We start from the raw sequence: 15,240 nt of genomic DNA on the forward strand, positions 1-15,240 counted from the left end.
AGGGTCAGAATAGTTATTATTTTTGTTGTAATGAACTAATGTAGACCTAGTTTGGCTATTTTGATAGATTTCATCATCTTTGGATATTTGAATAATAGAATATATGGGATCAGATCTAATTTACCACATTTTTTTTTATCTGTTCTTCTATTTCAGTCATAGCAACCAACATTTATACTTCATTCTTTAATCACTAAAAGTTGATACACATGTAGCCATATTTCTTGGCAGTGTATCCTGAAATTTTGATATTAATATACAAAGTCTGAACGATTTTACACCATCTGAAGCTAAAGCGTGTGTGTTAATGCTGTTTTACGATTTGGCGAGTTGTAAACCGAGCGTGATGTCGCGCGCTCCGATTGGCTGCCGAGTTCAAAATGAAGCCGTTCGTTAACACCCGAGAGTTAATTTATGCAAGATCATATTTAAACTGTTTACCTTGCCTTTGGCCAGGTTGGGGAGCGTGGAGTTTGAACATATTTCTATTTGAATTTCACTGTTCTGATGGTCTCCTTGCCGCAACCGTCTTCATCTATAAGATGCTATTTTCCCGCCAAAATGACGCTTCCGAACAGCACCGAACATCTCCGAAGATGCGCGAAGACGACACACTCCTGCCGCGGAGTGGAGCAGAGCGTGACGAAAACAAAGATGGCGGACCTCGTATCGAAAAGGTGCATTTTACGAACAATTTCTTCACAATTCTGGGTAAAATATGAGTAATAACATTTGTTAATTTGTATCGAAAACGTACTGGCCCACCCGGGCCACTGTTTGGCCAAATTTAGTGGCCCGAACGACAAACACCGCCGGGCCATCGGGCAAGTGCTAATGTCGAGCCCTGCACGGCACATGCTTAATATGTGGCGGCTTTAGTTGACGGTGTGTCTGAATCTTCACTTCATACATCTTTTTTATTTTCAACTAGCCAGCCGGGCTGGCTAGTGACAGGAATTACTCGCCAAATGACAAATTAAGTCGCCTTGGGCGACCGGACCACCGTGAATTTCGAGCCCTGATAGGTATTCACCCCCTTTCCTATGAAGTAGTATCCAGGATTTGATTATACTGCTGTGGGGGTCCTGGACACAGGGGTAGGCACCTATGAAACCCCTAAATAAGAGCTGGACCAACCAATTCACTTCATAAGTCACATAATTAGTTGATTAAGATCCACCTGTGTGCAATCAAAGTGTCACATGATGCCTGTATAAATCAACCTGTTCTGGAAGGACCCTGACTCTGCAACACTACTAAGCAAGCAACATGAAAACCAAGGAGCCTTCAAACAGGTCAGAGACAAAGTTGTGGAGAAGTATAGATCAGGGTTGGGTTATGAAAATATCCCAAACTTTGAATATCCCAGGGAGCACCATTAAATCCATTACAGCAAAACGGAAAGAGCATGTCACCACTACAAACCTGACAAGAGAAGGCTGCCCACCAAAACTCACAGACCGGGCAAGGAGGGCATTAATCAGAGATGCAAAGACACCAAAAAGAACACTGAAGGAGCTGCAAAGATCCACAGTGGGGATGGAAGGATCTGTCCATAGGACCATTTTAAGCCGTACACTCCACAGAGCGGGGCTTTATGGAAGAGCAGCCAGAAAGAAAGCTATTGCTTATTTAAAAAAAAAACCTTGGGAATTTGCCCAACAGCATGTGGCGGACTCACCAAACACATGGAAGAAGATTCTCTGGTCAAATGAGACTAAAGCCCTATTCGCACGGGATAAGTATTACCTATGGACCTCTGGTAATTCGCAATTACCCCCGCACCTCTGTGCTATTGTGTGGCACATTCGGACGGGATAAGCAAAAGTCTGTAATTCACTGAATTTACAGACATTGTGACCGGATGTGTCGTAAGCCTGTAGATTGTGAGTGCCACCCTCTTCTCAACAGGTATTGGTGCCAGCATGTTGGTGGTTTGGGGCTTAATGTGTGGGCGCAGGTGGTCACACAGCTTCTCAAAGGCCTCTTTGGACATTCGGAAGTTTTGGTACCAGTCTTTCTCCCAAAAGTTCTCCAGCACCTCCACTTCCTAGAAGGACAGGCCTCTCTCCCTGGGTCTTCTATCAGGGTACCAGATATCAGCCATAAACAAGGTTGGGTAGGTGGTTAGAATAAAGGCGCGTGTGGCAACAATCAGTACAGTTGTAGCATGTTGGAAGTGCCAACATATTACTGTAGTACATTAAATGGTGCATTAATAAGGTAGGATGAAAACACAGTAGTCATAAGAATAGCATTGTATCCAAATTAAGAGAGGGGAAACACGTATGATAGGGATGCAGTATGTTTGCTCCACGCTCTCAAAATGAGAAGGCGGGGTCACTGCAAATGAAAACGGTCTCGAGATGACCATGTAAGTGAACAGGCAGTTTATGGCGCTGTTTACACATACCCGGGTATTTTGCTAAACGAACATTTGTCTTCCCTCCGTTAACCAAAATATCTTCGTATTGCTGTGTCATGGGGGTTAGCGTGGCTCCTTACCATATGCTGCCACACAAGCCATCCAGTTGAAGATTCTTCATGCTTTCTTCTTGGAGTTCTTCTTGGAGCTGTTTCTGCTTATCTGGTTCAAATACGGGATAGGCCTACTACCACTTGCCCCGAAATGCTGTTTATCAATATTTCACCCGTATCCTCCATTATTCACTCCAGAAAAGTACAAGAGACGCGCGTTTAATAATTACAAACACAGACATGCGCATTCACACGGGACTTGTATTACCACTGGACGTCTGTGTTTTGCTGAAACACAGTAGGTAATTCGCGGCGGAATTATTACTTGGCAAATTACGGACATGGCGCATTCGCACGGGACTAAGAACTCAGACATTCTCTGTAATTATTCCGAATGACCAGAGGTCCACAGAGAATACTTATCCCGTGCGAATAGGGCTTAAGATTGACTGTTTTGGCCATCATGGGAAATGCCATGTGTGGCGCAAACCCATCACCCTGAGAGCACCATTCCTACAGTGAAGCATGGTGGTGGCATCATCATACTGTGGAGATATTTTTCATCTGCAAGGACAGGAAAGCTGGTCAGGACTGAAGGAAAGATGGATGGCACTAAATACAGGGCAATTCTGGAGGAAAACCTGTTTGAGTCAGCCAGAGGTTTGACACTGGGACGAAGGTTCACGTTCCAACAGGACAATGACCCTAAACATACTGCTAAAGCTACACTGGAGTGGTTTAAATGGAAAACATTTAAATGTCTTGGAATTGGCCTAATCAAAGCCCAGACCTCAATCCAGTTGAGAATCTGTGGCATAACTTGAAGATTGCTGTACACCAACGCAACCCATCTAACTTGAAGGAGTTGGAGCAGTTTTGCCTTGAGGAATGGGCAAAAATCCCAGTGGCTAGATGTGCTAAGCTAATAGAGACATACCCCAAGAGACTTGCAGCTGTAATTGCAGCAAAAGGTAGCTCTGTAAAATATTGACTCATTTTGTTTTTTTTTTGGGGGGGGGGGGGGGGGGGGACCTATGCACACTCCAGATTTCTGTTTTTTCATCTTAATTTTTGTGTCACAATAAAAAAAAAACAATTTTCACCTTGAAAATAGTAGGCATGTTGTATAAATCAAATGGTGCTAACCCCCCAAAATCCATTTTAATTCTAGCTTGTAATGCGACAAAACAGGACAAAAACAAAAGGGGATAAACACTTTTGCAAGACACTGTGTGTAATAGCAGGTTTTTAACCAGGATTGAAAAAGCTGGAATTCTTAAATGATTACTGGAACACTATTCCAGAGTCAAGGATGATGCAAGATGGCTCCTGGCAGTTAAAGAACAGGGATCTGAGGCTACAATCAGCTCAAGCTCACCAAAACTGGACAAACTGGACCTGGGCTGATTCTCAATTTCTGCTGCAACACGTAGGTGGTTGGGTCAGAATTTGGTGCCAACAACAAATACATGGACCCAATCTACTTTGTGTCAACAGTTCAGGCAGATAGTGGTCGTGTAATGGTGTGGGGAATGTTTTTTGGCATATACTCGACCCCTCACCTTTGCGGACGCCCCTTGTAATCATCGAGTTCAGGTGTTCACTGCTGACAGGTGCATAAAATCAAGCACATAGCCATGCAATCTGCAGAGATAAAACAGTGGCAGCAGAATGAATAGTACTAAAGAGCTCAGTGACTTTAAAAGTGACACTATGATAGGATGCCACCTTTAAAACAAGTCAGTTCATGAAATGTCTTCCCAGCTAGATCCGGGTCAACTGTCAGCGCTATGGTTGTGAAATGGAAGCGTCTAAGAGCAACAACAGCTGTGCTATGAAGCAGTAGACCAGATAAACTCACAGAGCAGGGACATAGAGTGCTAAAGCGCATAAATATCCTCTATTGCATCACCCACTACAGAGTATCAAACTGTCTCTGGAAGCACTGTCAGCACAAAAACTGCATCCGTGATGGACCAGTCTGGGTTTGGTGAATGCCAGGAGAACACTACCTACTGGAATGTACTGTTAAGTGCCAACAGTAAAGCTTGGTGGAGAAGGGATAATGGTCCGTTTTTCCAGAGTTTGGGCTAGGCATCTTAGTTCCAATGAACTTTTCTGTTCCAGCTTGAAAATGCCTCATGCACAAAGCAAGGTCCATCAAGACCAGTTTGGTGTGGAGGAACTTCTGCAGCTTGCACCCCAACCTCATCCCCACTGAACATCTTTGGAATGAATTGGACCATCAAATGCAAGTCTTCTTGTCCATCAGGTCCTGACCTCACAAATTTTTTTTTTTGACTGATTGGTACAAATTCCCACAGACACACTCCAAAATCACATAGAAAGCCTTCCTAGAGAAGTGGAGGCTGTTAGAGATACAATCATAAGTCATCTCATACTGGTTCCATGAACATGACCATGAGTTCAGTGGAGTGCAATAGTCCCCCAAGTCATCGTGTCTGAATCTAATAGCATACTTTTGGGATGTGGTGGAATGGGAGATTTGCACCATGAATGTGCAGCTAACAAATCTGCATTAATTATCTGATGCAATCAAGTCAACATGGACCAGAGTCTCAAATGAGTGTTTCTGAAACCATGTTCGAGCCATACTACAAAGTACTGAGAATGCTTGGAAAGCAAAGTGGGACACAGTATTCGTTTAATGTTCCTAGTGCATGTATATATGTACTGAGACGTGCCAATACTTAACTGCCTGAAATAATGCATCAGATATCCTTGACTTGCAAGTGACGTCAAAGCAAAATAGAAACCCGGATGTCGGTAGATATACAAATGCGGGGTCAAGCGATATTCCATACAAAACAGTCACGCGTGCTCTGCGCAACTCTCTTTGTTTTTCCACTGCTTTAAGCGTTCTTTTAGCTAGGCCACATCTTTGTGCTGTATATGGTTGTGGTCACAGCAGTACTCACGACCGTGGCACGTTCCGATTTTTTAGAATTCCATCCGTGATTCGGAAAGAGGGCGAGGAAACTCTGAGGCTTAGTGCAGAGAGGAGACGAGCACAGCTGAACAACATCGGCAGGGCTGATCTAACAGAGGCGAAAACCAAAACAGCTCGTGTTTGCGGTAATCATTTTATCTTAGGTGAGATTCAAAAGCGATATCATCATGGAAGAATTTTATTTGGTGTTGCTAGAATTTTGCTATAAAACGAGCGTTCTCTTGTCGTGGTTCACTCGGCTGTTATGATTTTAACACGTGTATTAGCATTTCGCTTCTAGGAGCGCCAGCAAAATTATACAATAGAAACAATCCAGACTGGGCACCCACTCAGAAAATGGGCTCCTTTTCATCCAAGATCGGACTTGATTCTTCGGCAGCCAAACCAGATAGAACGCGATATCTGGGTACTTGATGGTTGTGACTGTGGTTTATTCTATCCAGTGAATGTGGATAGAATAAAACAGTTATTCCACTCAATATCGTCGTACATGGCTTATAGACCCTTTTCAGTCACGTGACCTTCATAAACGCAACCGCCATTTTGGACATGTAGTGGACTTCAGCTCGAATCGGTTTGAATGCGAGGAAGGCGACAAACATAAAAGAAAAAGGAGCGAGATGCAGAAAACTGTATTTACTAGTTTACTGTAATTATGATCTGGCAGCTATTTACACCGGATCCAGTGTAAATAGCTGCCGGAGCCAACGTCCGGCCGGCCGCGAGCTAGCGCGCTCCGGAACCTCGGACGTTGGCTACGGCAGCTATTTACACTGGATCCGGTGTAAATAGCTGCCAGATCATAATTACAGTAAACTAGAATGGAATGTTAACAGCAATGTAATGCCTTTTCTGGCTAATTTTATTCGTCTTACCTCCAACAAAGTGGTCACTGCACAAGCGTTGGTATGCCGCTATCCATCTTCTCCGTCGGTCAGCATCTACCGGGATCCGTTAAAATGATAACCCTTGCCTTGTTTGTTGATGGTTACTACATCCAGGTGCACAACAATATAGTGGCATGATGGAAGTCTTGCTGAAAATAAACACTTTCTTTGCTGCCGTTCCTCAATGTTGGCTGTGGTAAACTACTGGTAGTACATGTCCAAAACGGCGGCCGCGTTTGTCGTGACGTCACGTGAAAAGGGTCCATAGCCAACTCGGCGCCATCAGCTCATTTACGACTCGATTTCATGGAATAACCGTTAAAAAAATTATCACTTTTTCACTTGTGCATGTGTGTGTAATGATGGGAGAAAAACAGATACACCTCTACTAAAAGTAGAAGCATTGCACTGGATTTATTTGTCACCTCAGGCAGGATTATTTAGGTCTCTTCACAGACTGGATAAATCACTGGTTCTCAGACTTTCAGAAACCACTGCGCTTTGCAATTTCCTTGATCACTCTTCATTCTCCAAATCAGCTAATTGCTAAGCCATGCAGGAGTTGAATAAGGCATGCGAGAACAAGGAAAAGACTCCATTTTCTCGAATTTTGTGCCAGGGTCTCACTGGACCACAGGGATAAACAGAAGTACCCGTTTTACAATATGATCCCCAGGGAACTCCTTCGAAAAAGCAAGTGATAATACCTTTAAGCAAACTCAGAAAGCAGCAAATATCTCTGGCTAGAATAAATAATTTATATAATGTGTGTGCTGATATGATTCAGTGCATCTTTCAAATCAGGGGCTCAAACTTTTTAGAGCTAGAGGCTGTACAATAAATCCCATCATACATAATAAGATTTAGTCTAATATATTATGTAAACTTCAGGAGACATGGTGGTGCAGAGGTTCGCATGGTCACCTTACAGCTAGTAGGTTCTGGGTTTGAATCTCATCTCTGTGGAGTTTGTGTGTTGTTCTTGTGCCTGTGTGGGTTTCCTTCGAGTGCTCCTTCCACAGCCAAAGATATGCAGATTAGGTCAACTGGTGACTCTAAGGCCCTGTCCACACGGCAACGGATTCAGGTGACTCCGATACAATTGCATATCGTTTAGGCCTGGCGTCCACACGGCACCGGCGTTTTGGGTGCCCAAAACGCAATCTTTTGAGAACGGGTTCCAGAGTGGAAAGATCTGGCAACGTTGCCGTTGCGAAGTCGTCTGGATGAGTAGAACGGATTTGTTTACGATGACGTCACAACCACATGAGTGCTTCACGCCGGGTAGAAGTGTAACGAACTCGATGCGAGTTGTCAACAAATCCTATAACTTGGTTCATGAAACACGCTTACAAAATATTTTCACTGTGAATATTTATTGTGTAATGGTGCAAAGTGAGAGAGTGAGAGAGAGAGAGAAAATAGCCCTTAGGGCAGAGTCAATCCCGCCAGCAAAAATAGGGGAAAAAAGGAGCGATCTCACCTCTTCAGATGTTGGTTTAAGTCCTACAATACATTCCTCAAAAAGGGCGTAGAAGAACAAATTAATCCATCAACGTGTAGCATTCAATTTATTCCGGACCATTAAAGATGCCGCCTTCCGCGTAGAATCATACGTCATCCTCGCCGCCATATTGGATAGGTCAAAGCGGAGAATAAAGATGCCTCATTCATGTGCTGCGTTTAACTGTACCAACAGGTTTACCGTCCAAACAAGATCACATGGGATTACCTTTCACAGGTGAGACTGGAAAAATACTTTTCATTATATTTGGTCATTATAATGTAATTTTACAAACAGATTTTTCTGACTTTGTGGCTAATATGAAGTCTCGCGCATAACAGTTTATGCGCATGAGTCCTTACTTCTTCTATTGTTCTGGTGTCTCCGAAGGGACCGTCTTACAGCACCCCTAGAGGTGTGGCATGTGTATTGCATCGTTTTCAGCAAGCGTTGCGTTGCCATATGGACCTGATATTTTACTGATCGTTGCCCATTTGGACGCGATATATTTTTAAATAACATCTCGTTGCCGTTGTCGTGTGGATGTAGCCTAAATTGCCCATAGGTGTGAATGTGAGTCTGAATAGTTGTCTATCTCTCCGAGTTCACCCTGTGACAGATTGACAACCTGTCCAAGGTGAGCCCTGCCTCTCACCCAGTGTGAACTGGGATTGGCTCCAGTTCACCTATGTTTTCTCTCCCTCTCTTTCTCCCCCTCCCCCCAAATCTGTCCCTCTGAGTTACAGGTTGGTCCTGGGATCGAGATGCTGACCTCTTCTGCTCCTCGGACCTGCTTGATGTTGCTTGTTACAACATCAACGAAACTGTCTTCATGTTAAAACCGTTAATGTTATAGTCATGCTGTCTGTTGCTGCCCAAATAAGGACGGGTTCCCTTTTGAGTCTGGTTCCTCTCGAGGTTTCTTCCTCATGTCATCTGAGGGAGTTTTTCCTTGCCACCGTCGCCGCAGGCTTGCTCATTGGGGATAGGTTAGGGACAAAATTAGCTCATGTTTTAAGTCGTTCAAATTCTGTAAAGCTGCTTTGCGACAATGTTTATTGTTAAAAGCGCTATACAAATAAACTTGACTTGACTTGATCCATCCTGGTGTCCTGTGTCTGGTTGGAGTCTCATCGCATCGTCACTGTGAAGGACGGCCCCATGTGGACAGTTGAAAGTCACACTTGGAGGACGCTTTGGACACTTACAGTAATGCTTTTATGGCTGAGGACTACAGTTGACTTGCTAACTTTAGGACTGCAGTTGTCATGAACAGTTTTGCACTCAAGTTTCCATCAGTGAAGAGTTACATCATCAACGAAACTGACTTCATGTTAAAACTGTTAATATTATAGTCATGCTGTCTGTCGTTGCCCAAATGAGGACGGGTTCCCTTTTGAGTCTGGTTCCTCTCGAGGTTTCTTCCTCATGTCGTCTGAGGGAGTTTTTCCTTGCCACCGTCGCCACAGGCGTGCTCATTGGGGATAGATTAGGGATAAAATTCTCATGTTTTAAGTCGTTCAAATTCTGTAAAGCTGCTTTGCGACAATGTTTATTGTTAAAAGCGCTATACAAATAAACTTGACTTGACCCATGACTGCAGTGGATAAGCGATATAGAAAATGACTGAATGAATATGATGTGAACTTCAAACAGGCAGAACAAGTTATGTCCAAGTTCACATTGTTTATCGGCTATTTTTTGAGGTTTGGATTCAACCCAGGTGTAGTGGTTAGCACTGTTGCTTCACAGCAATTAGGTTCTGGGTTCGAGCTCAGTGGCCAACGAGGGCCTTTCTGTGTGGAGTTTGCATGTTCTCTCCGTGGGTTTCTTCCGGTGTCCCCCGCCAGTCCAAAGACATGCAGGTTAGGCTAATTGGTGGCTCTAAATTGACTGTAGGTGTGAACGTGAATGGTTGTTTGGCTCTGTGCTGATCTGATCTGGTGACTTGTCCAGGGTGTACCCCGCCTCTCACCCATAGTCAGCTGGGATAGGCTCCAGCTTGCCCGCGACCCTGCATAGAATAAGCAGCTATGGATGATGGATGGATTCAACCCATTCAATTAAAGGGAAAGAAGCTCAGTAATAAATCTAACCCTGATAATGGTGTTTTTCACCACCGTAATTAGCCTAATTTAAAACTCACTCTCCATCCAGCACACACGCCACACCTGGAGTGTTTCTATGTTCTGTTCTAACAGGATGTTGAGCTCAACCTGTACTGGGCCTGTGCATGAATCAAAAAGAAAACTGAGGCATGGATTATCAACAGAATAAAAATCAGGGCCTGGTTATGGAACAGCTCACATTTAATCACAGAAACTAAATCAGGGTCAGATTCTTTCTGGGTGGTGTTGTTTGACCAAAAGGATCCCAGAACTCATATCTACCCAACTGATCATCGCAGGTAATAATAACAATAGGTCCAGAGGTGTATGATCTAATGAGCATGTGCAGGAGAAACTGGGATTTATTTATATTTTGTTTAAAATGTGGACGCAGCGCTCAGGCTTTGATGATTTCAACAATCTGGACATCATCCGCATTGTTTTTTTTTATTATTACGATTTATTAAGAACTGGAGAAGAGGCTCCAGAAAACAAAAAACCATGCAGTGAATCTGGAGATCAGATCTGGATGTCGTTTCTGATTCAGCGGATTAATCAGACTCGTAACAACCACAGTGGAAGAGGATGGATGGATGGATAGATAGATAGATGGATGGATGGATTTCTGATGTACGCCTGACAGATGGGCGTGAGCGCAATCTCACCATTCGATGTCTTCACGTCGTGTCGTTTCCTATAAACCCGTCACGTCGTCTCATTCATTCCTCTGACACTCGGTTCGCCTTCCGTGATGAATCGCGCGTCGTGTAGAAACATTTCTGTGTTCCGAAGCCAAATAAGAGCAGCTCGAGGAAGCAAAGTCGGAGAGAATAAACGGATTCGTTCCTCTCAGGCCAAACCAATCGAAACAGATGTGTAGGATGTGAGTGCACCTGCGTCCACGAGCTCGACACTCGATTAAGTGCGCAGCGTCCAGCCCACTGAGCTCGAAAGAAAATCTGGGGAGCGCATAAGTACGTCAGAGTGAAACCATCTGGCCGCCATCTTACCACTCGCATCGCATGTATTTGGCACGTCAGAGTGAAACTATCTGGCCGCCATCTTACCACTCGCATCGCGTGTATTTTTGGCACTGATCTCTAAATAAAATCTGGCGAGCGCATAGGTACGTCAGAGTGAAACTATCTGGCCGCCATCTTACAACTCGCATCGCGTGTATTTTTGGCACTGATCTCTAAATAAAATTTGGCGAGCGCATAGGTACGTCAGAGTGAAACTATCTGGCCGCCATCTTACAACTCGCATCGCGTGTATTTGGCACTGAGCTCTATATAAAATCTGGAGAGCACCACGTCAGAGTGAAACTATCTGGCTGCCATCTTACCACTCGCATCGCGTGTATTTGGCACTGAGCCCTATATAAAATCTGGAGAGCGCATAGGCAAGTCAGAGTGAAACCATCTGGCCGCCATCTTACCACTCGCATCGCGTGTATTTGGCACTGAGCCCTATATAAAATCTGTAGAGCGCATAGGCACGTCGGAGTGAAGCCATCTGGCCGCCATCTTACCACTCGCATCGCATGTATTTGGCACTAAGCTCTATATAAAATCTGGAGAGCGCATAGGTACGTCAGAGTGAAACCATCTGGCCGCCATCTTACCACTCGCATCGCATGTATTTGGCACTGAGCCCTATAGAAAATCTGGAGAACATAGGTACGTCAGAGTGAAACTATCTGGCCGCCATCTTATCACTCGCACCGCGTGTATTTTTGGCATTGAGCCCTATATAAAATCTGGAGAGCGCATAGGCACGACAGAGTGAAGCCATCTGGCCGCCATCCTACCACTCGCATCGCATGTATTTGGCACTAAGCTCTATATAAAATCTGGAGAGCGCATAGGTACGTCAGAGTGAAACCATCTGGCCGCCATCTTACCACTCGCATCGCGTGCATTTTTGGCACTGAGCACTAAATAAAATCTGGAGCGCTCAAAGCCCATTCCCCGTTGGAGAGACGAGTGAAGCCATCTGGCCACCATACTACCACTCCCATTGCGTGTATTTGACTTATGTGTTAAACTGTCGTATCTGATCAAATTTGCCCCAAGAAAAGTATCTCCTGACTTTCTTTCCTTTCATTACCTCTTCTTATTTTCTCACTTAATGTTTTTTTCCATTTTCGTTTCCAGTTGAGAGTACGCCGTGCACATTCCGACTGCCACTTCTCACCGGAACTTTTTAATTTTTTTTCTTTTGTTTTTCTTTTTTGTGTTTGTGTAGTTTGATATTTGTTTTTGTTTGAGGGTTTTTGTCCGTTGGTTGTGGTGTAGCTCCGGACCCAGTTTTGAGTGTCGGTTCCCTCCAGGCCTTGGTTCGCCGTGGTGATGCCTGTGCTCCTAGCTATGGACTGCAGTGAGCTCTTTGTTCATTTTAACATCATGGTTGTCCAGCAGTCTATGCAGCAGTGCTTTAGTGCTTGGCGTGATGTTCTGAGCAATGTTGCTCGGTGGCGTCGCAGCGGCTGTGCAGGTGGTTTGGGACATACCAGCGCTCTGCGTGGCGGTGCGTCTGTGCTCACTTTGTGGATTCATGGCATGGTGTTCCGAGTGATGTTGCCCGGTGGCATCGCTGCAGCTGTGCTGGCAGTGTAGGACTTGTTTTTGGGACTGTGGCTGCTACACTATTGGAATGACATCCTGACCTTTATTTGGTGGACCTTTTTTTTTCTATAATTGTAAAGCGACCTTGGGTTTTGAGAAAGGCGCTATATAAATTGAACTTATTATTATTATTATTATTATTATTATTATTACCCCCATTCCTTACATATCTTTATAGCGCTCCTCTTCACTCTTATTGTTTTTTTTCCCCTTTTCCAGTCCAGTCTCTGATCATTTTTTTGAACGGCTCTTCTACTACTACAGCGGCGGCTACAATTATCGACAGTCCATAATTATCGACATCTTTTCAGATTTACCAATAATAAAAAAAACAACCTTACAAAGGTGACTTTCAGTTACAACAGTTATTATCGGTTAATTAATCAACCGGAAGACCCCCATCGCCCTTTGAGCTTGTCCTCTGCTGACGCAGCTCGTTACCTGAGATGGAATTTTTTCAGCACGATCAGCAATTTGAGGAAAACCCAAACATTATCATCGCAGGTAAGCATGGTGGAAAGATCATGGACATGTTTTTACTGTACTTCTCAAATTCACCGATATTTCATGATCTCCTTGTCAAAACCTACTTTGTTTCTCACGCTTTCATTTGACAGCCGCCATTTTGTATTTAAACGCGCGTTTGAGAAGTCACATGAGGTGTCGATAATAGTGATCACTTTCACCGGTGTCCACCATTATCGACACCCTGTGGAATTAAGCGACGTTACAACTGTTATGGATCGATCTTTGTGTAACATTGTTTAAGTAGATGAAGTACTTTGAAAAAATCAAAAGTGCTGTGATTTATAATAATATTTTTTTTCTGATTCATAACAGAATGGAATGTTTATAGAGTATTTGGAATCCGATTGCAATAAATAGAATTAGACCAGAATTAAATTCCTAACATATAAAAAATTACATGCTTGAAATATTCAGATTTTTCTATTCCATTCAGTTGTTGTTGTTGTTGTTTTTTTGCAGTTTGTTGTAAATATCTACCACATATTACAATATCAGTAGATGTTTTATATTTTGGTTCGAGGAATGACATGTGACCTTTGACCTGGATTTTCATGCAGTTACAATTTCAATTGCCTGTTGACGTTTATTGGTAAACTACAAAACTAGAAATTAATACAAACAACAACGAATGATTAACAAAATGTGATCTATGAAAATACTTAGAAAGTGAGTCGAAAGTGGAACAAAAAGAGTTTCTGACAGGTTAAACATTATCAGTTCATTTGTTGACAAACATTAGAATTACTTCCTCATTTACGTAAGCACCGACATCCGTATATTTATATAAAAGATATTTTGTACTAAACATAATTCTATATCAAACAAATTTTAAATAAAAACTATGTTTCGTTAACTTAATACCACATACCGATTATTTTTTTATAAATAATCATCTGGATGTCGATAATTGTGAAACGGTGTCAATAACTGTGGACAAAGGTGCCAAAAATTGTGGAGTGGTGTCAAATGATCTGATACGCTAAGTAATCGGGATTCAACTCATTTTTTTCCAGTGGAAGTTTGAGTAACTATTCATGTATAATTTACTTACTGATAGCCTTTCCTACTTTTGCAATGTCCAAAAGATCGTTAAGGTGACGATAATTGTAGCCGCCGCTCTACTATAATTATTTTTATGGAGATTATTTAAGGTTTTCTCTTATATAGTGTATATTTCTCTTTTGTATAGTTCTTCCTTCCTTTCTATTTAGGACAGTTGTGGAAACAGGATTATTTTCATGTTACTTGCCATTTTCATTTCATTCTCACAGTCATGTCTTAACAGTGTTTATTGGTCACATAATTCACTGTCAAAATATTCATGCAGCTTGTGACAAATATGACCAATAAACACTGTTCAGACATGACTGTGAGAATGAAATGAAAATGGCAAATCTCATCTCATCTCATTATCTCTAGCCGTTTTATCCTGTTCTGCAGGGTCGCAGGCAAGCTGGAGCCTATCCCAGCTGACTACGGGCGAAAGGCGGGGTACACCCTGGACAAGTCGCCAGGTCATCACAGGGCTGACACATAGACACAGACAACCATTCACACATCTTCACATTCACACCTACGGTCAATTTAGAGTCACCAGTTAACCTAACCTGCATGTCTTTGGACTGTGGGGGAAACCGGAGCACCCGGAGGAAACCCACGCAGACATGGGGAGAACATGCAAACTCCGCACAGAAAGGCCCTCGTCGGCCACGGGGCTCGAACCCGGACCTTCTTGCTGTGAGGCGACAGCGCTAACCACTACACCACCGTGCCGCCCAAAATGGCAAATAACATGAGAAAATAATCCTGTTTCAACAACTGTCCTAAATAGAAAGGAAATACTGTACATCCTTTTGTGTTGGTATAATAGATAGATAGATAGATAGATAGATAGATAGATAGATAGATAGATAGATAGATAGATAGATAGATAGATAGATAGATAGATAGAATAACTATACGAAAGAGAAAGATACATTGTATAAGAGAAAAACTGAAATAAACTATTCAAGAGTGTGAATGCGTGTACATGGTGCCTTGAAATGGACTGATGGAAAGGTCCGGGTTGAATTCCTGCCTCGGGTCCTGTTTTCATGACACAGGCTCTGGATCCACTGCAACACTAACCAACATACAG

The 15,240-nt window shown here is 43.1% G+C and overlaps 1 protein-coding gene across 2 annotated transcripts in view; it reads right to left on the reverse strand.

Annotated features, from left to right (window-relative positions):
* The window catches only part of tex2 (testis expressed 2), a 93,368-nt gene extending 82,578 nt beyond the window's left edge, over nucleotides 1-10,790 (reverse strand). The window contains exons 1-2 of one of the 2 annotated variants that reach the window (XM_060901351.1): nucleotides 10,614-10,790; nucleotides 4,041-4,122 (exon numbers count right to left, since the gene is read on the reverse strand). The gene's annotated coding sequence lies outside the window, so the exon portion shown is untranslated. The remainder of the gene's footprint in view (nucleotides 1-4,040; nucleotides 4,123-10,613) is intronic. The other variant, XM_060901350.1, reaches the window with a different exon arrangement.
* Nucleotides 10,791-15,240: the final 4,450 nt, after the last annotated feature.

This window comes from Neoarius graeffei, chromosome 20, assembly GCF_027579695.1.
Source record: "Neoarius graeffei isolate fNeoGra1 chromosome 20, fNeoGra1.pri, whole genome shotgun sequence".
Taxonomy (NCBI): domain Eukaryota; kingdom Metazoa; phylum Chordata; class Actinopteri; order Siluriformes; family Ariidae; genus Neoarius; species Neoarius graeffei.